Source organism: Dermacentor albipictus, chromosome 8 (genome assembly GCF_038994185.2).
Source record: "Dermacentor albipictus isolate Rhodes 1998 colony chromosome 8, USDA_Dalb.pri_finalv2, whole genome shotgun sequence".
Classification (NCBI taxonomy): Eukaryota; Metazoa; Arthropoda; class Arachnida; order Ixodida; family Ixodidae; genus Dermacentor; species Dermacentor albipictus.
Genome location: NC_091828.1, coordinates 65,005,483 through 65,027,546, shown reverse-complemented (window position 1 = coordinate 65,027,546; position 22,064 = coordinate 65,005,483). Strand labels below are relative to the sequence as shown.

Here is a 22,064-nt window from a genome sequence, read left to right as displayed (position 1 = left end):
CGTCGTCCTGGCCGCCTAATACCTGCCTAGAGCTTCGTCCTCACTGCTTCGAGACCATTCCTGTAGCCCCGAGCCAGTTAGCAAAGTTGACTGCGAATAGTATCGGTCTTGTATTGTGCAGCGCACTTTGTATGAAAGGACAGACGCGACCTACCGAAAAGCAAGCGAACGTCCAAGTTTTGTGAAATTTAGAAGAATTACTGGGAAAAACAAGTGCGCCATAAATAGTTTACTATCTTGAAAAAAAAAATCCTACGAATGTATGATTAATCCTTAGTCCTAGGAATCAGTTTATGTGTTGGTGCCAAAGATGGGAATGCGTCACGTGGTCATGATACGTTGACTCACTGTTCCCGTGTTATCACTGCGGCTCCCGCGTGCACTTCTTATTCTTTTATATATGAAACTTCAACATTCCTAGCTTTAATACTATGCATGACGACGTTGATACGTTTTTTTGCTGCCTACCTTTGTTAGTAGGCATGATGAGGTGGCTTTAACACTGCCTAGCTTACTGCTTGGCAGCAATTTTTTTTGTCTTACGCCATCAGGATCAGGCAAATGACGACAGGTCAGAGATTGTGATACCAGAGGGGGTGGGAGCGTATTCTGCAAGAGTCCGCCTGAAAGACTGTCCATTTCCGGCTGGTGCTAAAGTGTTAATTGGCTGTGCTGCGGTGCCAGTCAGAAAGCACTAAGCGTTCCTAGTCAGTCTCTTTCACGCCTGTAATGCTTCAACCAATCAGCAGCGGCTGAAATGGACAGTCCACTAAAAAGACTCTCACAGGATACACCCCCTCCCCCCACATTCCTGGCTCAGTGTAAAATCAACGCATGTTGTAAGCGTTTAAAAAACCTTCATACTTGCTTAGTGCAATCCCTATACCGGTGAGAAATGAGCAGTTGAGTTTGTACAATTTCGAAAACATGTGCCAGGCTTCTTTTAGCTCGGTGAAATGGCGCACAAATTGTTTACGCATTTTACCATCCTGCATTTCAAAAAAGAAACATTACTTATCGCTTTCGGAAAATAAATTAAGGACATTGCTTATGAATACGATCACCCGTGTCGCAAGACGTTGTTGAAAAGTGAAAGGAATACGTGTTCGATTTCCTGCAGCTGAGGGCAAACGAGAACAAGCACTGTATTATGCGCGAGGCATGTGTATGAAAAGGAAGGCGCCCATTGCTGGGACCGTCTTCCGGAGAAAAGAAGGAAACAAAGAAAATATGCCTTCTGCGCGACAATTTGTGCAGTCGCATTCAGTGTGCTGTCCACCTTATTGTTGTGTCACGAAATTTTGGTCTGAAATGTATAGTTTTTGCGCTGAAATGGCAAAGGCAATTAAATGAAAATAAAATAAATAAAAAAATCAAACTTCAATAAGTTGTTTGGAACAACTGAATTGATAAAAGAAGAGAGAGAGAGAGAGTGAGAGATACAAAGGGGAATGAAAGACAGGGAGATTAGTCACTGTATTTACCGGTTGGCTGCCATGTGCTGAGGATAGAGGTAAAGGGAACAAAAGGTTAAAGAAGAAACAAATAAAAAAATAAGGTGAGAAAATTCACACAATAACGCCATGCTAGACGCTATAACTTTCAAAGTCTGTCGCACAATTCAGAAGCCCTTAAGGACTTGAGCAAAGCCCTTAAGGCATTGAATGCCGAAACTCACCTGAAGCAGTATCCTAGAAGTTTTTCCTCCGTGTAGGGGCGATCGTCCAGTTTTCCGAGCGAGGTCGCGGGCACGTTTCTTGCCGCATTGTAGTGGAGGCAGACACAAAGGAGCTGCTTGATCATCTCCTCGCAGCCACACTTCTCGCAAGCAGGGCTTTTGGCCACTCCAAACCGGACGGAATACCACGCCGCTCGTGAATGCCTTGCCGAGCCACAGGCGTCACAGAAGTGTTGCTTCTGCTCGTGGTACCCCTGGTGAAGGATGGAGTTGCACACATGGATCCAGTCTGTGGAGAAGTGCGGAGACTCCTGGAGAAGCCTCGATCTATTATCATTTCTAGAAAGCGGTGCGTCTTCTCGTAGGCGATAGGGTGTTCATTAATTCTGGCAACGTACTGTCCCATTGCTTTTCGAGTGAAAACGGCCATTGATCACTTCTCGGAGGACATTTCCAGGCCTCGTGCTTGAAGATAATCGGAGGTTAGTGAGGCCGCTTTTTGGAGTCTCATGCGCACTCCAAATAATCAATTGCATATATCATATGCATAGGTCAACACAGGGTTGGATTTCGGAAGGGAACGAACCAAGTCGATGAGCACGAGGTTAAGTAGAGTGGGGCTCAAGACTCCGCTTTGTGGTACGCCGCGGTAGGTGGTGTGTTTTGATGATACACCATCCTCTGTTTGCAGAAAAATGGCGTGTCATTCAAGTAGCTGAATATCCATCGAAAAACAACCCCACATAGGCCGACATCGCCCAGGCCGTCCAGGACGGATCGATGAGTTACATTGTCATAAGCTTATTTAACGACCAGGAACATCACCGCTGACAGTCTCCTTAGGCTTATTCGTGCTGAACAGAGGAGCAAGCTCTATGACGTTGTCTATTGGAGAGTGTGCGCATCGGAAGCCTGTCATAGCGTCATGGTATATCTCGTAGTGGTACAGATACCACTCTACACGTGTCAGCACATCCTGTTCATCACCTCTCCTAGACAACTGCAACAGCAATGGGACGATGAAACGCCACGACTAAGGGTGATTTTTTTGGTTTCAGCAGGGGCGCAAGGTGGCTGGACTTCGATGCAGCAGGAACCGCTCCTTTGCGCCACGAAGTGTTATGCATGTGCAGAAGAGCATGCCGGGCTGTTCGAATGAGGTTGCCAAGAGCTGCGTATGTCACACAGTCAGGCCCACGCTATGAGGAGCGTCTGTACGCTGCCAACGCCACTTGCAACTCTTCGAAGGAAAACAGATTGTCCATACGAGAAACCCGCGAGATCGGAGCGTCATGGGTAGCATGAGCGGGGAACGAGGAAGGTTGACCAACAATTGACGAACAGAAGTCTGTTACGTCGATCTCCCGCTGACCTGGCCAGAGGGCAATGGATTTCATGGGGTGCCCTTCTTGCGACGATGTTCGAAGACCACGCAACGTTCTCCACATATGTGACAGGGGCTTATGTGGGTCAAGGGAATTGCAGAAACTCTTGCATCTTAGAGATTGCAGGAAGATAATCGAGCATCTAATTAACGACGCTGTTCAAAAAGCCACAATAGTTTTTAGGCCTATACCTAAGTTTTCTGGATTCGAAGCAGAATTGGTGTGGCTCCGAGCAATTCGCCGTTGTGCGGAACGATGGCACAGGAGCACAAAGTCCATCTACCACTTAAGGGTGGCGAGACGCATACTGAAGATCCAGCGTCGTATCAAATTACTGATAAGGCAAAGTAAAAAAAAAGAACAATGCTGTCAGAAACTAAACAAGAGCCTTATAGCTTGGACAAAATTTTGCATGATGTGAACTCTGCAGGTAAAAAAACCGCACAAAACAGGGCCAATTTAGCTGCCCCGAAGAACCGAGCAAAGCAAGGGAAGCAGCAGGAAAATAACGATGACTGCGACTATTTCCCGATTGCAGAAAAAACTTAACGCGTCTAAATATTCGTCAGATACCGCTCGTACGTTTTTCACTGAAAGAATAGTCAGATAAGCTATTGTTGTAGCTTAAAAAGACATGTAAGCGAATCATCAAGGCAGACGAGACACATATATCTTGCCGGATAGTTTGGCGATTCTTTCACCTTGCAATGACCCTTGCGCCGGCAAGCATAGCCTACATTTAGTGAAGTATACCGTCCGCCCCCCCCCCCCCCCTCTTGACGTAGCCAACCGCGGCGGCCTAGCAATCCCGCCGGCGCCATGGTCACACCACCGCTTGTATTTGCTGAGTATAACGGTCGCATTCTACCGTGCATTCCTTACGCGTCACGGTTTCACGAGTCCGCTATTTGCCAAGTTGGCGCATTATCTGATTTGCCGAGTTGGACGATCGAACCAAAATGGATTTCCAACTAATTTGAGCAAAGCATAATCCAAGCCGGGCCGTCCGTGTGCTGGCCACCCTCTCCTTGCTTGCTGAACGGTGGCTCTCCCTTGGTCTCCATATTCGGGAAGGCACCTAGCCGAAGCCGCGTATTGCATGCTCTTCTCCTATTACCTTTGAAGTCTTCAGTGTCGAAGTTCAGTCGCCTTCTGCGGAAAACAGTTGTGGATTTTCGAAGTCCCGAGTCCGGTGAAGTACTTTTGCGCAGGCTCCGATATAGGCACGAGCAAAAGTTCGTGCGCTCCTTATGACGTGTCACGTGCGCCTGGTTGATAGTGTCAAGTTCTCCGCCACCATGGCCAGTGTTTTTCCGGGTGTTACCGGCCGTCCCTGTCTAGCTATACTGCTTAGAGAATACTTGTTTTGATTAGCAAGATTCAACGCCACGAATGGACTTCTGCCGATCACTCTGAGCTTTACAAAGGCAGTTAGTTCTCAGCAAGCTTGTAATTCCTTACGGCACATTTTCATGCATCATAATGTTGAAGGTCAACGATTGTAGTTTTCTATGGCATACGCACATCATGCGCACGAGTTTGGTGGGTCACGCGATGCACTTCAAAAATCAGGTGTCACGTTTCGATATCAAAAGCCTGCGTAGCGGTCGGTGTGCAGTAGCTGGTCGCTGTGGGCCAGTTGTAACGTAACGCCATCACGGTATTGACGTTGTCCTCCTTTTAGCTCTGCCTTACCGATACCGATATTCTGCGGGTCACTTGCCACGCTAATTGTCAGGTCCGAGCCAATCCGCGCCACTGTACCAGGCGAAAGAAATTGCGCTACAGGCTACCTGCAGTCATACTTGACAAACTTTGCGGGCTCAGACTGACACTCACTCATGAATATTTCCTTCCGGCCCGCACATCCATGCTCGCGTTTACCCGAACACACTGCCACATGCTCGCACTCACGAATGCATCCGAAATGTGTGTAATGCAAACAACTCGTGAATGTATCTAACCATTTGCACAACACAAGCATACACACTCACCTACAGTGCACGTGAACACGCACAAGCACGTATACGCGTAGAACGCATAAAATGACACTCGTTTGCCACTACATTCTTTGTCTTCTCACTTGCGGTAACTCTTGCGAATTTATATCAGGCAGGTAATGAACTTGAACAGCAGTAGATCACAGTGAAAATATACGTGACTCGATCGCAAATTACTCACTCGGACTAGGCTTGTACAAGCCGCCGAACGTCGGTTATAATGCATACGAAAATCCACAGCAAAACTTTAACATGCGCGTTAGCGTCCTGGCAGCCTCGAAAGTAAGACACTGCATAAGGTAACAGCCAACAGCGGCCTCACATAGGCGCTCATCACGTGGTCGGTATAAACCTGGCAGACTGTGTTGAAAGAGCGTTCTCTTCCCATGGCCACATTTATGCATACGACGAAACGCTGCAGCGAAGTCTTTGCAGAATTTATATGCGAGTGTCAAGCAATAATGCGCTGAGATCATTCAACGGACACAAGATGTACGGCACAAGTTGAATTGTATTCCGGAAAGTCTCCGAGTCTGTAACAGAACTTTTAAAGAAAAGTTCTGCTGTGAAGCAGCATTAAAGCGCCACGCGCGCCTTCTATGCGATTGTCGGTCACCTGAGCATGTGTTTCAGAAATGTGAACAAGAGTATGTAGCCTACACTTCAAAACATTACTGGTATAACTAATACTTTCAGTCCACAATAAACTTCAAAGTGGCTCTATGAAACGATGGGTTTATGGGAAAATTGCGTTCCTTTAATATTCAGGCCCACAGCGTGCATAAACACGAATAAGAATGTTACGAAAAACATGAGAAATAATCATCTGAATATTAGCCAGAATAGTACAAAACTGAAGCTTCATTCTTCGACTAAGTGAAAAGTACCTAAAAGTTCGACAGCTCGTGATAGCAGATTGCCAAAGTGCAAATTGGTATTTGTAGAACGTCAACGCTGTCGTGAACAAAGTCAATAGGTTGATAGGCTGCGTCAGCTAAACACTCCAGTATGCACAAATAAAGATTCATAGGTGCTGAATGACAGTTTCTTTTTTCGGTGAAATGTAAAAATATCCCGGAAGTCGGGTGTTCGGAGTAAAATGACGCACGCCTTTACAATCGTTGTTATTCAAGCAGCAGGGGCCGTATACAGCAAAAATTCAAGATTGGGCAAAAATTATATTCTCGTGCTCTATAACTAAAAAAGCCTAAACAATCAATGCGAGTTTTGAAATAAATGCCGATAAATCCCCTCAGACACAGACGACAGCATAACCTTGCAACCAAAGTGCAAAGACTTGTGAAAATAACGAAATAAAGAAATCAGTGTTCAGATATGCAACATTGAACAGATGCGATAGCTACAAGGCGAGCAAAATGGTGGAGTGACGCCTGGTGCCTCAAAACGCCAACTATACTCGTTGGCATAAATTCGCGTCTTTCACCCGCCAAACTGCGCATAAAAATTTGTCTTACGTGAGAGGACCGACCATTCATTCTAGGGGAGGTTCAACCACAGGCCGGTTACAGTTTGCGGGTGGCCCAGTGCCATCATGCAAATGGTGAGCCGGCTCGGACAGCTAATGACACCGCAAAGTGCGCGCGATTACCACCGAGCCGTCGTGTCAGCGAGTGTTCAGGGATGTTCAACGACGGGGGAACAATGAAATTACATTCTGAAAGGGGGCTTATTACGAGCAATCACAAGAGGCCGATCGCGCTCTTAGTATCTCCGACGGAGGAAGAGCAGCAGTGACCGCAGATATCAGTCAGGTCTTTTCTTTCTTATCAAGTCGACCATCGAGAAAACCAAGGGAAGAAACAGACGCCTCTAAGTGCAGCGGGTGCAGAAGCCTCTCAAAATCATACCTTTACTAGCGCGACTGCGGGCTCGTAGCGTGCTACGAGCTCTCCAACTGCCGCTCGATTCATTTGTTTTGACAAATGGGGCGAAATGACATTTCGCCGCGGGACGCTGACAACACGGACAGAGCGCGTAGTTTTGCACCTCGCCGCTTGGCGCCGCCGCCAGCGGCGCCGGCACCCGATGCCAACCGCAAAAGGAGTTCTGCTACATAAACGGCGTTCTAGCACTTGTGCTACTGCTTTCGAGCTGCCTTTAGCCCACTTTTCTCTTACGGTGGGAGAGGGTGGTATCTCTGTAGTTAGCTCGTCTCGATTGCTATCCGCTCTCAGAGAGAAGAAAATAAACGCTCGCCTTCTTTCCATCCCGCAACCTCACGCCTGTCGTCTGCTTCGTCTGGTCTCCATCGTTAGTGTTAGGTGAAAGAACAAAAGTAAGCCGGGGAGAGGGAGCGGCTCAAAGACAGGCGTCTGCTTGACGAATGGCCGCGCCTTCTAGGTAAGCTTAAACAAAAATAAGCGCTCAAGCCACACGTGCATGCTGTTATACCGAGACGAGGAAACGATTTGTACTCTGGTGCGAGGCAACAGAGTGCCAGATAAAGATCGAACCACAGTGCACAGCTGAACCAACAGCCAACCGCCCACCACCCCCTTCGCCGGGAGCTAACAAAGGGGGAGGGCGCCCACTGTTGTCAATAGGCCGAAACAACAGGGCCACATGGCTCGCAACAAGCGGCAGCAAGTTGTGTGCAGATGGGCCGCCATAGTCAGGTGTTTGTGAGGCGCTTGTCGTCTTGTAGCCTCCTGGCGAAGCACAGATTGCCCTCTGGAAAAACGTCAAATTTTAGCCCGTTTTTTAAAAATCTTTAGCCGTCTCTTGTTATTTCTGTCTTCTATGCCTTCCCTATGACCTGACCACTGTGCAATTTCTCAGCGTTAAACTCCTGCTCTAACATGCGCTCACTCTTGCCTTCTTTTTTACCTCTTTTTTTCTCGGTGTCCAGCGTTGAAAAATGCAGCCGCATTCTTCCGGTTCCGCGGTACACTACACTCCAGTTCCATGTCTAGTCTGACGGTGGTAATGGATTCCGGCGCTCTGTACGACTCTCGGTTTGACATGATCGGCTTTGACTTCTGGCTCGCAGCCGTGTTTTCCAGTCGGCTCCCGGAATAAGTGAAATAGAGCGCGTCTGCGGAAGACAGTTACCGGTGATGTATGGCTGCTGTAACCAGGCAGGATTTCTACTTTGACGCAGAGGAGACAACTCGAAAAACAAGTCTGCTGTTGTAAAACGAAATGAGCCTCTTCCCTCGTTTCTTGCTCGTTTTTCGACATTGCGTCTGCTAGCATGGCTTCTTCTTTAACTATCGCCGAGCTGCATTTGTACTTAAATAAATGTTTCACTCAGTGAGTGCTCTCGGTGTATTTTTTCAGCGTTGCTTGAGTTTGGTTCGCTACAGTCTTTTCTTTTTCTGCAAGACGAAGTTCTCCGTATTTTTAGTAAACGACTCGCTAACCGGTGACTCAAATTATTTTTTTCGTGTAATTCATATCTTCAAAGGGACACTCCTCGCGTGACAGGCTAGGATGAAGAAAAATGGTCATACAGAAATTGTAATGGATAACGAAAGAAATGAGCCATCTTTGAGCGACGGGGGAGAACAGTCGGGCTTGAAGATGACACATACACAAATGTCAGAGCGTGCAAAATGGTCAGACGGTCTTACATGAATAATTTACTGAAAGTTGCAGAACGTAAATGAAAACGAGATACGACACTGAGTTCCTATGTTTGGGCTCCTTCAAACGTATCAGGCAACGTGTTGCATAAAATTTGGAATTCCTGTTAGATTTTTGAGGACACCAGTGCATCTTAAGCAGCAAATTAAGGAGTAAGAAAGACCGCGGTATGGTGTGCGGCAAGACGTGATGGCGAAATATTTCTTATTTGAAATAGAGTCACAGCATGAAACAACACGCAATGCGTAGGATAGAGACATTCTCCCATGAAATTAACCAATCGGATACCAGCAGAAACCAAGCCGCTGCGGTGGTTTACCCTGGGTGATGAAAATATTTATTTGTAGACATATGGTCATGTGTCATTTGCGCAAATGAGGGCAATCGACCATGCCTGTGAGAAGACTGCTTGATTTAATTATCCTAGTATGCTAACAAAGACGATACATTTTGATGAATCCCAGTTTTTGCCTTGGTCGTTTTGACCTTGTAGGCTGGTAATTTAGCCACGCCAATGAGATGAATCACAATAAAAATAGCACCCAGTTCTGATGTACCAGCAACTGTCAGCATGGTTTAATCATTTTCTCTTTTTGTGCGCGAGAATCGACATAATGTTCACACACTTGAGTGGCTTACCAACTAACCCAAACTGCCACCTATGTAGAGAAAATCAATTTTGTCTAAGAATTTCATGGCAAATGTTTTATGAGGATCTCCTTATTTCACAATTCAGGACCGCAGACAGTTAGTCCCTCTGACTCAGCCTGTCAGCCCTAATGGCCTACTTTAATTGTCCTGTACAAACGGCGGCTCTTCTTAACTGAAAATGATGACATTTCATTCCTGATAGGTCCTGCTAGTCTCGCGCTCAAAGTATTTATTTAGAGCAACAAATTGTACTCAACGTGGGTGGGCACTGCAAGAATCCTCTGGTCAGAATCCATGGGTTCCTCCGAGATATGTTTTTTTTTTTCAGAAAATATTTGTGGTGTCGGTGGTATTGATTTACAGGTCAATATCAACTCGACCGTACAACAATTTGAATCACGTGTGCTCACACAAATGTTTTTGAGTGGAATTTGGGTTTCGCAATGTTTAGTTTTTCTTCGTTCCTACGATAAACAATCATAAGTTCGGAGTTAGCACACAAAAAAAATGGAACGTGTGCGTAGGAATGTCGGAACGCTTCTTATCGCATAAGACTCGCCAGGATTCTCTCGATACAATGATTCAATGGCAGCATTCATCTGATGAGTGCAGGCTATAGATGAGGCCAATCTACCTTGCTGCTGCAAAAGAAATGGCTTCACCAAGGCCCTCAATATATGCGCCTTGCTAGCGCAGGCTTGTCAACGTGCACAAGAATCGGCCAGCTATGATCATGATCACGAAAGAACACGTACCCTTGCTCAAGGGGATCTAGTCAAGTCCTATTTATTATTCCAACTTTATGTGAAGTCACTGCGGTTTCTGTCTTCGAGTGAACCTGGTTGTAGTTTGACAGTATTTGTTGAATGAATTTTTGTGAGTGAAGAAAAACATGGCGAAAGAAGTTACAGTCTCCGTACGAGTTAAACTGGCACACATCCTTGCACTTTAGAGACAGCTTTCTGTTCCGAAATGAGCCTTATTTCTGTTCCATAAAACAAGATACTGACTCTTTTACTATGGCTCCGACATGATCTTATTTGCGACTTTTGCCGAGGGTTCCTTAGTGTCTAGACCATACGTCTAACCCTTTACTCCCGACTTTACAATGTATATTAGCGCGAAACTATGACGTTTATTCAACGGATACCCGCTACTGTGGCAGCAATGTGTAAACGACTTTATGGCATTCACCCATTTGTTGCCATATCTTTGTGGTGAGAGAGAGAGAGAGTGATACATCAACGTGCTCTTGAGAAGTCAACCAAATGATGGGTCTTACGGGTTACTCGACGTGCTGAGCATACCCGCCAGAGTGGCTCATTTGCTGCGGCTTTCTGTTCGTGAGCAAAAGGTCACGAGTTCATTTTCCAACCATGCCTATCAATCTGAGACTGGGACAATCCCAAAACCCTCGGGTGCTTTGCTCCAGGCCTACGTTAAAGAACCTGTAATGACCGAAATAGCGCCCACGCTACTTTTGGACGTCGAATAGAATTGGTTGTTTTTGAATTCTTAAGAACAAAGACTGAATAAAGCGGAAAGAAAATATAAGGGATGCCGCAAAAATTTGTCGATAATTTATTAAAAAATTTAACAAAACAACCAGCTTTGAAATGAAGCACATACTGTTGAGTTTATTTCTCACTCCATCTTCGAGAGAGTGGGAAATAAATTGTATGTGCAGCTTAACGATGAATGCGCACGCCACAGTGCGTGGCACCATTAGGCATAATGCGCACTGTGAAATTTTAGAGTGCTCGTGGTACTGGCCAAAATGAAAAATAAAATTGTTGAGAACTGCGTTCACGTCGAACATTTCAAGGCCTCATTCTAACCCGGCGAACGAAATTGAACTGTCCGTAGACGGCGTCATCGTACACGCACTTATCGACACCGGAGCCGCCATTTCTATTATTAGTGAGAAGCTTTGCCGCAATTTGAACAAAGTTCGCACCTCCACCAAATAAAACGGGGGTGTTTGCCTAGCAGCACTAGTTCTAGGTTGTAGGGGTAGTCGTAAACAGGCCGGTACTATGGCGAAACGGGGAAGCCTGCGATTCTCGTCGTTTTCTCTTTCACCAGCACTATGCCCACTGCCCAGTGCCTTCAGTACAGTTAATACGATCCACAACACCAAAACGAAGGCATTTATAAAACATAAAACAAAGCGTACATTATAAGGAATCATTGGTGGCAATATCAGTCGAAGGCGGGCACCCGATGCAAAATCGTGCATTGTGCGATGCTACAGAAGTGCAAAGGTAAACGGCTATACGAAGGCGACTTTAAAAGAAAATCATGGTGCATGCAAGCTGTAGCGGTGACTGGCAACCTTAATGCTATTATAAATCTACTTTACGGTTGATGGTACAATTGGCGGTTGATGCTACGTTTTACATAATTAGTATTATGAAAGGCCTTCTCACATACCCAGTGAGAGAAGTTAGCATCAAAGATGTTCATTCAAAAGTGACATTGAAAAGCCATTGACCCGGGTTGGCGGGAAAGAGGGTCAATGAAGAGCGGCACATACCGAGCGGTACAAACCCCGTGACCTACGTTAGCGTCAAATAGATTTGCTGAAGAGCACCACATAGTCAGAGGTGCGTACCCAGTGACCCAGGTTGGTCCAACTGTTGGTTCTGAACCAGGTTCTGTAGCCCAACCATCCTGTGCTTTCCCCATTTGGCCATGGAATGCCTAGTGACCCTAGTTCGCGGAAAAAAAGGCGCGCACGTACATTGAAAGATAGCGCAAACTGGGTGAAGTTCCCAAAGCATGCCAATAGCATTGAAGAACAATGTGACAGCTTTAGTGAACATACATGGTAGATGTAATGAAAGTGAAACTCACACCGGAGACGGAAATTCAAGAAATTTTAGAAGGCTTGGTTATCCGATCGAAAAACACAACCGCGATGATCGTGCCGTACGAACAGAAAATTCCGCCACAGTTCAAGCTGCATACACATGTAGTGGTATCTGCACGGCGGGCTATCGTTTTGTGAACGCACAGACGTCGTTCCATCGTAACCCTAACGATAAGGACACTTCAGTCTTGCCCACCACATAATTTACTACTAAAAGTGCAAGTGGGAACTCTGGCTTCGAAATCATTCACCTAACAAAGCAGCGATTGGCATTGTATAGGCACTTGTATAATCTTCTTGCTTGAGGCTCACGACGTTCTTGTTACTATATTGATTAGGCTTTACTCTTCTAGGCTTCGAAAAATGTATGCTTTTTCTATGCGCATGACACCAATGTATTTCCGTGCATTTGAACATTCATCACGAATTGGTGCATTTGTGGCGTAAGGTTCAGTTCAAAATGATTATATTTGCGAAGCCAAAAGGACGAAGGTTAAGCAAATATTTGCACAGCCCATCTTCACCATGCCGGCGGAACAGCCCTGCTTGCCGCTCCAGTAGACACAACCACCAACCACCAACCACAAGAAAACTCCATGACAACATCATATGACCTTGTCGCCTAGAATAAACGACAGCATTATGACAGCAACGGTTCTCGTATTTCGGAACATTCTTTGTGGTCTTCTTCAATCGGGCAAGCAGGACACGTATAGCATAGTGCAGTCCCTACCTTCAGTGCCACCTGCAAAAAATGGATGTTGCAACTTTTGCACAGTGTTGGAACGTTTTTGAAACTTCTTGGTTGCGGTATTTGGTATACGATTGCAGTCGTAACTCTAACAAGCGTGTGCTCTGAAAAAACTCTTTCCCCGGTAATGTGCGACGTAGAAATGGGTGTGCTATGCTACTGCATAGACTGAGAACACTTTGTGGATATTTCTTTTGCAAGATGTGCACTGGTGGGGGATGTCATGAGCTGAATAATGATTCGTGCTGTGCCATGATGAGTCATGACATGAAGTCACGGTACACCGTTTCCATGAGAGTTCGTTCACGCTGTGGCCGCGCTGTACAAATTCGGTCGTCGACCCATCTCAACTCGGACAGCGAGATGCCTATAAAGGTATGCCGGCATCAACTGGCATCGATGTCTGGTAGCTACGCCCTGTGGTCCAACCCGTAATGCCAGCTGCAAGACGCCCTAAGGTATAAGCAATCTGAGGCAACATAATGGTAACCGATGCGGAGCTGACAGTAAGAGGCTGGGCAGTAATCGACGATTGCGCGGGTAGTCAAGCACGTTGTCATCGGAATCGAAAATAGATGCCGATCATGATGACCGGCACACCCTTACGCAGTCGCCAGCATGTGTCGCCAGCATAAAGAGCACCGTGAGCCACCGCCTAAAGGCGGTGGCTCACGGTGCTTTTCCCGTAAGCCCAGTTATGGCGCTTATAATCAATGGAGCAGAAACTTGCGACAGTACGTTTCGGATAACGGTGTGAAACAAAGTGGGAGATGTTCACGACAGTTTTAGCTGCTATGGAGTTTAATTCTTCCAGTATCGTAGAGAGAGAGTAGATAGCATCTCTACCACTGATTAAAGACATGTTGAGAAAAGGTGTTCTATTTGCAAACGGCCGTTGCAGAGCGCGTTGCCAAAATGTATTTTTTCAGCTATTTATGGTGTCACCTACGTGATCAGATAATGCATGCAACTATTTCACTTAATATGATGATAAAAACTCTGCAGAGTTGTTATTCACATATTTGCAGCAAGACGTAGCATCTCAAAAAGTGAAATCCTCAAAGCAACTGCGATAAATGCAGGAAAACAGTAAATTATGTGCATTGTTTCGAAATTGTACATGGCTTTGTGGAATCTCGTGTATGGTCCTTGCTCACTGCGCGACTTGCATCGCGCTTTCTTCAACCGTCTATCCAATAGGCGTCGGCCGGCGGTCAAGGACTCAGTCATAAAAGCACAAAAGCTTTCGGATGCTGCGATATTGCGATGTCACCTTTCAGATGTACAACGATGAGAATAGTGTCAGAAAGGCCTACAGAATGCATCCACATCGTGAAACGGCTTCATCTCTTGCAGCCGCAGCTTCTGACAAATGGGTTGGCATTAACAAGGTCGATCAGTAGATACAGCAACGCGGTGCGTAAAGGGCAAGGTGCTCGCTCATTCGACCTAGTATATCTTTGTTTGAGGTAACCGTAGAAATCAGCCATCGCGCAGGAGTGGTTAGCAAAATCATAGATGTTGATTTTTTTAATACCTTGCCAGCGTACGCATGACTTGGTTGTCCAGAGCCGGAAGCCTTCCATTTTACTTTGGCACTGCGTTCGCCGCGATCGGTGCTATTACAGAGGAATGGCGGCGATCGGCCGAGAATATTGAGACGTTTCCCGAGCTCTGCGCAAATAGGAGCGTAGCCGCGAGAAATGATTGTTATTAATGGTTCTCCTCGTGCCGCTCAACGAGCCGTAAGGGTTTACGCAACCGCGGTGAATTCGCGCGAGCTACGCGCCAAGCTTCCGGCCAGTTCCGACTGGAGTCAGCCCAGGTTCGTCGGGATTTTTGTTTTCTTTCCTTCTCACGTTGCCGTCGGGGGTGCGCTGCGAACGCCGAGACCCGAGAAGCCTTGAGGCTGTGCCGCTCCCATATAGCATGCAGTAGCACAAACTAAGAAGTGCGTCCATACCTAAGGTCCCGATGAGGCGTCAGGCGCCAAAGTAAATAGATCGCATGCGTGGATTGCACTTACCTGTTAAGAGGCGTGCGATGCGTCGGAAAACAGAATGCTGCAGTTTGAAGCTGCAGGTACCGTAGCCATTCGATCCCGCCAAGAAAGAAATCAGGAAGGAAAATCTGTACCATATCAAAAAGGAGAGCGCCTCCTTATTTGACGCCATGAATTCGTAGCTTCAGGACAAATACACACCGTAGCAAATATAGGTCAAAGGAGGAGACATGCGTGTGATCCACGAAAAAAAAAGAAAGGAAGCCCGGAAACGACTCAGCACAGTGCAACGGGATGCCAAAATATCCACCCAGCGAGACCCGTGAGGAGTGTCCACCCTCCAGAAGCATCGGCATCCAAACAAGATGGAAGGATTAAATGGTCAGCACTCGCGATAAGCAAGAGACAGTTAGAGTGTTGGTGGACAAAAAGTAGGGAAGAGATTGGTAGAATCGGACTCATTACATGTGTACTTAATGGTACAGTACACTGATAAAGGTTTGGAATAAGAAAATTAAGATCGAGATCCGATGAGCAAAAGGCTAGCGATGGATGTAATAAAACCTATATAACTCAAGCAGGCTAAGCGACTATTTGTCCCCACCCCGTTTCAGAGGGGATGCCAATAAACATCATTACTTCCCTTCGTACGATATTTTACGAGGACGACAGAGAGTTATATTATGTTTGTTCGTAGCACGCGAGCTTCTAATGGCGCGTAGCTGTTGCCTCCCACGAGAAAAAAGTGCCCTCATGCATAGGACTCGGCGAAGCCTGCGTAGGATTAGTGGAGGCACGGTGTCCACCGTCATAATTATTATCACCAAAATATTACAGTAGCCCTATACACGTGATGTGCATTCTCAGTAAAAGTTATCAAGCACAAATATGAAATGGATCTAATACCTCCCTATGTTTTCACTGACTCACCGTACTGAGATTTTCAAGACCCTGTGACCAATTTGTGCACACGAAACAGCGTGCACAAACAGAACCCCTGCGCTTGCTCTAGGTCCTGTAAATTAGCACACAGAATGGGCGGGTTTTCCAGTAAGGTTTTCACGGGAACTGAATTTGCAGGTGAAGCCATTACTGTTCAACGTGTCCTTTGCTGCGGCGACAACGGGGACAGCTTTCTACAGGAAGCAGTCCCTCGCGGTGTGACTGATCTCTGTTTTCCTACGTCGTTTCGTTGCGAAGAATTATTGCCATCATTATAGGCACTTCGCGGTATGTAGGGTCCTCGCTTGCCTCATTAGGGCTCCATTAATAAAAAGTAATGCGCATTTCACAGTGGAAGCGGACCTAAGCCGTCGAGCGTGGCATCTTGATGCTCGCACTTCTAGGCCACGATAACACGCATATTCACCTCGTGCCAAAGCAGAGAAGCGCGTTGAGACGTTCAGCGTGTGCTGCACTTGCCAGCTTCTCGTGTTCTGTGTTGTTTCGTTGTGACAGCTAGCACTTTCAGACGCTCTGTTAGACCACAGGGCAAATGGGATCGGCTGAAATTCCCCAGTATTTTTTATGTATAGCAGCTAATGCTGCATAGAAACTATGCCGTGTTGTACTGCCTCCAGGATCCGCTAAGGTCCTTTGCGTTTGAACATTTCGCCAATGTAGGAATGCCATTGTCGCTTCAATGTAGACCCTGGGGCGAACACATGTACGTTCGATTTTATAACATTTAGTCGCGTCTTATCGACAATAAGGCGCGATAAATAACAAACACATAACAAAAAGATTTTTTTAATAACTTCGGGCAGAATCCAGCAACCATCCAACAATGAATCACACCAACCGGCTCAGAACAATGATTTTTTGAACAATTTTCATGACCTTCCTCTAATACACTGAACGTACATACATGATGCGTTTTCTTTAAAAGGGCCCATCGGCTCAGTTTCGTGCGACCTTCTTGAAGCATAGGATATGTGTCAGAACTATGTCATTGATTGGAGGTCATCCATCATGTGAATTTCGATGTGTTCAAAATAACGAAAAGAAGGCAATTCAACTTTCCTAGAACACTCGTTTCTGGCACAGCACGCTTTCTTTGCTTATTAAGATTATTCGTAGCTTGGAAGAAAGGAAGCCCCCTCTAGTTTTTCTATAGAAATGAAACCACGAAATACAACGGAATGCGACCACGCTGTAATACTCTTTTGCATTAAGTGTGCCGATCGCGTGAGTTGAATGCAGACCCAGCTCTTAACTGAACTTCTGAGAAGTATTAAAAAAGCTCCTCTTGAAACAAAGGCTGGTTACAGGTTCTTCCTTCACTGCACCGCGATATTCGCTACTGTTATACAGCGAAGCTGTTAAGGGCTAATTCCCGAAGATCATGCCCGCGTGTCGACACAAAAGTCGAACATGAAAAATATTGGAGGACGCTTAAGCGTCGCCTTCAAGAGTGGAACGCGATAGCGTTATCGCACCCCGTTCGCACCGCCCACTCAAACGATCTACGCGAGCCAAACTTCGCGATCGGCACGGACAGCCTGGCCGCAACGCGCCGTGAAGGCGGACGCGATCATGGGGCGAGTGGCGCACCACGTGTCGAGGCAGCGCCGCACATCGCGAGGAGGGGGTCTTCTGTGTTTGCCGCAAGATGGCTCTGCGTGTGTGCAGAGCGCCTTAGAAATGTAGCAGAAACGTTCTTCGCTACTCGTGTAACTGCGACTTCTATAATTTACATTCTCATAATTACCGATATATGCCGAAGTATAACTTTATACGGCACGTTTCTAAGGCAACAACGCATTCACTAGAGGCGCTTTTGTCCCTGTTTGAACTATTGAACTCGTGGCTGAGTGGTAGCGTCTCCGTCTCACACTGGTACAATGGTACCATGGTACAATTCCCAGCCAGCCCATCTTGCAAGTAGTTTTTTATTGATGAATTGCCTTCCGGGATTTTTCGCTCATGGCCAACGCCGCCGACGCCAACGACACCGGATTTTCTGCGACACGAGCTCCTTAACGCTGTCGCGTTAAAACGTCATTACGTGGGCCGATCCCTAAGAAAGCGCAATGCCGGCCCGAACTGCGGCGGAGGTGAAGCAGGCGTTTAGCACAGCGAAATATACGTTCGCTGATCCCAAAGACAGTGCAATGCCGGACCGACCCATGGCGGATGTGCAGTTCGTTATTAAGCGACCCACATACACAGCTTCGCTGGTCATCCTTCTTCACTGAGTGGAAAGGCACTGAGTTTCTTGGACAATAAATAAAGAACTGAAACCTTACGACAATTTGTTTTAGTTCATTCTGATACACCAATACACTAAAAAAGCAGCATTCCATGCACGCGCACTCAATGCCTCGGAGTAGCGAAAAAAAAATGCAATGCTAACAAAATAGTACTATCATACCATGCAGGCCAGTTCTGATTACATTTTGTTGCGGTAATTCAACTATAAATATGTCTGCAAAATTTAATCAGCAAAGTTGCACGAATACACGGCAGCACTAACACAAAGAACTGGGATGTTAAACATTGCCAGTTTCTAAATAGGTCGCGGAGAATACTAGACATTTGTTTTTTTTAGTTAGTTTTCTGGATCGACGAAAGCTTTTGATTCATCTTGATAAGGAATAAGTAATTGAGCGTTTCATTTACTTTGGATTCCGTTTCTTGCACAATGCCCATAAGAGGAAAACTAACTTGCAATGGTTTATAGCTTCTGGGCAGCTGAGCATTGGAATTTTCGCTCCGGAAGAATTTCTGCTCTAAAGCGGCAACCAATCTTGGAACGCGGCCACGCCTGGCGAGAACTGTCTTTGCCATGGCATATGCTGTCGCCCCAAGCGCGACGCTGCTATTTATGAACGTGAATTGGATCGTTGTCAGCGAAAACTGGCGAGGCATTCTGCAAGAGTCCACCTAGTGGACTGTCCATTTCTGCCGCTCCTGATTGGCTAGGACCGCTCGTCTCCTCCTCTCTCGTACAGCTGTATCCAATCAGAGCGGCCGAAATGGACAGTCCACTAGGTGGACTCTTACAAGCACCACCCCTGTTCGGCTCTTTAGTTTAGCCTTTAATCGAGAAAATCGCAAACCGCAAATAAGCTAGTGATAAAGAGATACTGAAAAGCACGCGTTTTCTTGCTGCATGCGGCAGAAAACTCTGTGAATGACGTAACATGGTAGCTGGTGATAAAAAGATACTGAAAAGCACGCGTTTTCTTGCTGCATGCGGCAGAAATCTCTGTGCATGACGTAACATGGTAGCTAGTGATAAAAAGATACTGAAAAGCACACGTTTTCTTGCTGCATGCGGCAGAAATCTCTGTGAATGACGTAACATGGTGGCCAGCGCCGTGTCAGACGACGTGCAGAAGAGCACTCACCGTGTTCACGGCACTTGCGCCCCTCCCTGTGAATTGGTTTCTCTACGGAAATGAACTATGAAGCTGAAGCACAGATTCGCGAGCCAAAACAACTTGTTTTCCTCACTTTCATTGATCCAGGAGCGCTCGTACACTACAACAATGTGAGCAGCCGACCACAACAGTCTTGTTTTGGTCAGGTCGACGCAGTCCCTTTTTGGGAAGTGGTTCGGGCAGAGGCAGTAGCTGTTATACATCTTCTCCCTGGTCAACCCCGCCACGACTCCCCACTTAGCGTAGTTGGGCCGTATGTCCTCCTTATCTCTCCCTATCCGTTCTTCCCCTTTCCCCATCCCCCAGTGTAGGGTAGCCAACCGAGCACGTCCTTAGTTATCCTTCCTACCTTTCCCTCGATGTTTCCCTCTCTTGCGCCATATGTTACATTTGTAAACAGAGCGAAATGTCGCGTGGTCATGATTAAAGAACACCTAAAAGCGAAACCAAGGTTTAGAGTACGAAGAAGTGACGAAAAAAATTGTCCTTCTTGACACAGGTTAAATAGTGAAGCGCACCTCGGTCGTCGCGCACGCAACTTGAACCTCTTGTTGCAATTCGAATCCCGAATGTTGACTGCTGCGTAATTAAAATAAAATATGGGGTTTTACGTGCCAAAATTATTTTCTGATTATGAGGCATGCCGTAATGGGGGACTGTTGATTAATTTCGACCACGTGGGGCTCCTTAACCTGCACCTAAATCTAAGTACACGGGGATTTCGCAATTCCGCCCCATCGAAATGCGAGCGTTGTGGCCGGTATTCGATCCCGTGACCTCGTGCTTTGCAGCCCAACGTCATAGCCACTAAGAAACCACGGCGGGTTGCTGGGTAATTGATTTTTTTTTTGCTTTTGCCGTGTTATTGAACATTCAAAGGAGGTAATGTCACAAAAAAAAAACAGTCACCGGAATGATCTCCGGGTTAACGAGTTTGTGCAGCAAGCATTCAAATCTGCAAAATATAAATTGCAAGTTTTCTACTCGTGGAAAACATGAAGAGCAACCGCTAACATACACTGAAGCGAAATTTCTGTCTGCGCATCAGATAGCATAAATCGGCCAATTAGTTTCTGTTTTTTACAACACCGCAAAAAATACGCCTCGCTAAACCAAAAATGTGCTTGCCAGAAAACAACCGCGGAAAATCCTTCGCTTGGTCCTATAGCTGTATTGATAAGGATAACGCTTCTTTATTCACAACGACGACAGAAAGGGTGTGCTTGCTTCTCGTAAGCAGGGAATTAGGAAAATTTTGCCCTTGTGTTCCTCCCCGAGTTTCCACGCCACACAGCCGTGCAGCTCGCCTGGTGCCCTTTGCTAAGTTTTTTCGACATTGGCGGCACGTCTGCATGAACAGACAGTATTTAACTGCAGAGCACCCTTAAAAACGTGCACTTGCGTAGAATGCGGTGAAGCAGACATACACAATGGCAGCTGAAGCAAGAAGAATGAAAGCGCTACCCTTTGGCGCAACAAATGAAGCGTATAAATAAAGATATAAGAGGCCGAAAACGAAAGTAGCCGAAAGCACTTTGTATTTTTACAGATAACTGCGCAGTTTGGTTTGTTAATATGTAGGCTGAAAAGATGAAGCCACATATGCAAAAGTTGTTGAAGTTTTCTTTGGCTACCAGTGTCATGGCAACGATTTATTGCCATTACTGAAACTAGCCTGCGTCCAGCTACTGCTACAGCCGACATCATGAGCAATTTAACTACAGCCTGTCATGCCGAACGCTCCACCGACAGCGAGGCGGCAATTTCACAAAAAATGTTAACTTAATGCGTTTCCATGCAAAAATGGCTCACTCACCCATATTTTCTGTCCTGTTGTTTGCAGAAAGATTACAAGAAGCTTTCCGGAAGCTTTCAGCAGCACTCGGTCTTGAAGGCAAACGAAGCTGCTCAACGGCAGTTCCATCTGTTGTGTCCTACGAAGTCAATTCGGCTTGGCCACGATACACGCACCGAAAGTATCACCCATAATAACCAAGGTTAACAACGGCAACGTGAACGCCAAATTAAGCACATGGAAACAAAGAGCAGAAGGCAAGTGCGGCCGCAAATTTTGTTATCGTTATTCAGCCGTGTGCCACGCCCACAGATGTTAGGACGCTATCGTTGCCAGACCTCAAACACAAATCCCACTTGATCTGTCATTGGAATAGCTGACAGTGGCCGCGTTGTCGAGGTAAACGTTTTTGAGGTAAAACGTTTGATGAGGAAAATTAACGGAAACGTACATCCACCCTAAATGACTGAGCTTTTATTAAGCACACTTAAAAATAGTGTCGATATAAGACGCTTTTCTCGGTCGGCGGACTTCAGTCGAGTCGAGGGCGCAGTTCCAAGGCGTTTCACAGCGGACTTTTGCGGTCCTACCGGTTAAACTGACTCACTCGGTCATAGTTGTGCAGCTATACTCTTCAGCATCGGCTTCACGGAGGCCAGCGAGCATGACAGGGTCGCGCTGCCGTGTGCTGACGGTCCATGACGGAGTGGCCGGTTGGGCAGAGAGGACGACGCTGGAGGCTCCCCTTGGCTCCTCTTGGGTCATGGCGGTGGATAGGCGGAATATGGGGCGACCTGAGCTAAGTCGCAGAGGGCCAAGGGATCTTGAGCAACCTCCATCACTTGCGATGCAGCTGTTGTAGCTCGAGGCATTTTCAGCAGGGGCCACGCGCTGAAGAACACGACGCTGGCGATGGTGATGAATGCGTACAGATGAAGA

The 22,064-nt window shown here is 46.5% G+C and overlaps 1 long non-coding RNA gene across 3 annotated transcripts in view; it reads right to left on the bottom strand.

The window, feature by feature from the left end:
• Positions 1–21,429, bottom strand: part of LOC135914296 (uncharacterized) — a 256,733-nt gene extending 235,304 nt beyond the window's left edge. For all 3 annotated transcript variants that reach the window (XR_010568270.1, XR_010568273.2, XR_010568274.1), the window contains exons 1-2: positions 21,147–21,429; positions 14,970–15,073 (exon numbers count right to left, since the gene is read on the bottom strand). This is a non-coding gene — a long non-coding RNA (uncharacterized lncRNA). The remainder of the gene's footprint in view (positions 1–14,969; positions 15,074–21,146) is intronic.
• Between the last annotated feature and the right edge of the window lie 635 nt (positions 21,430–22,064).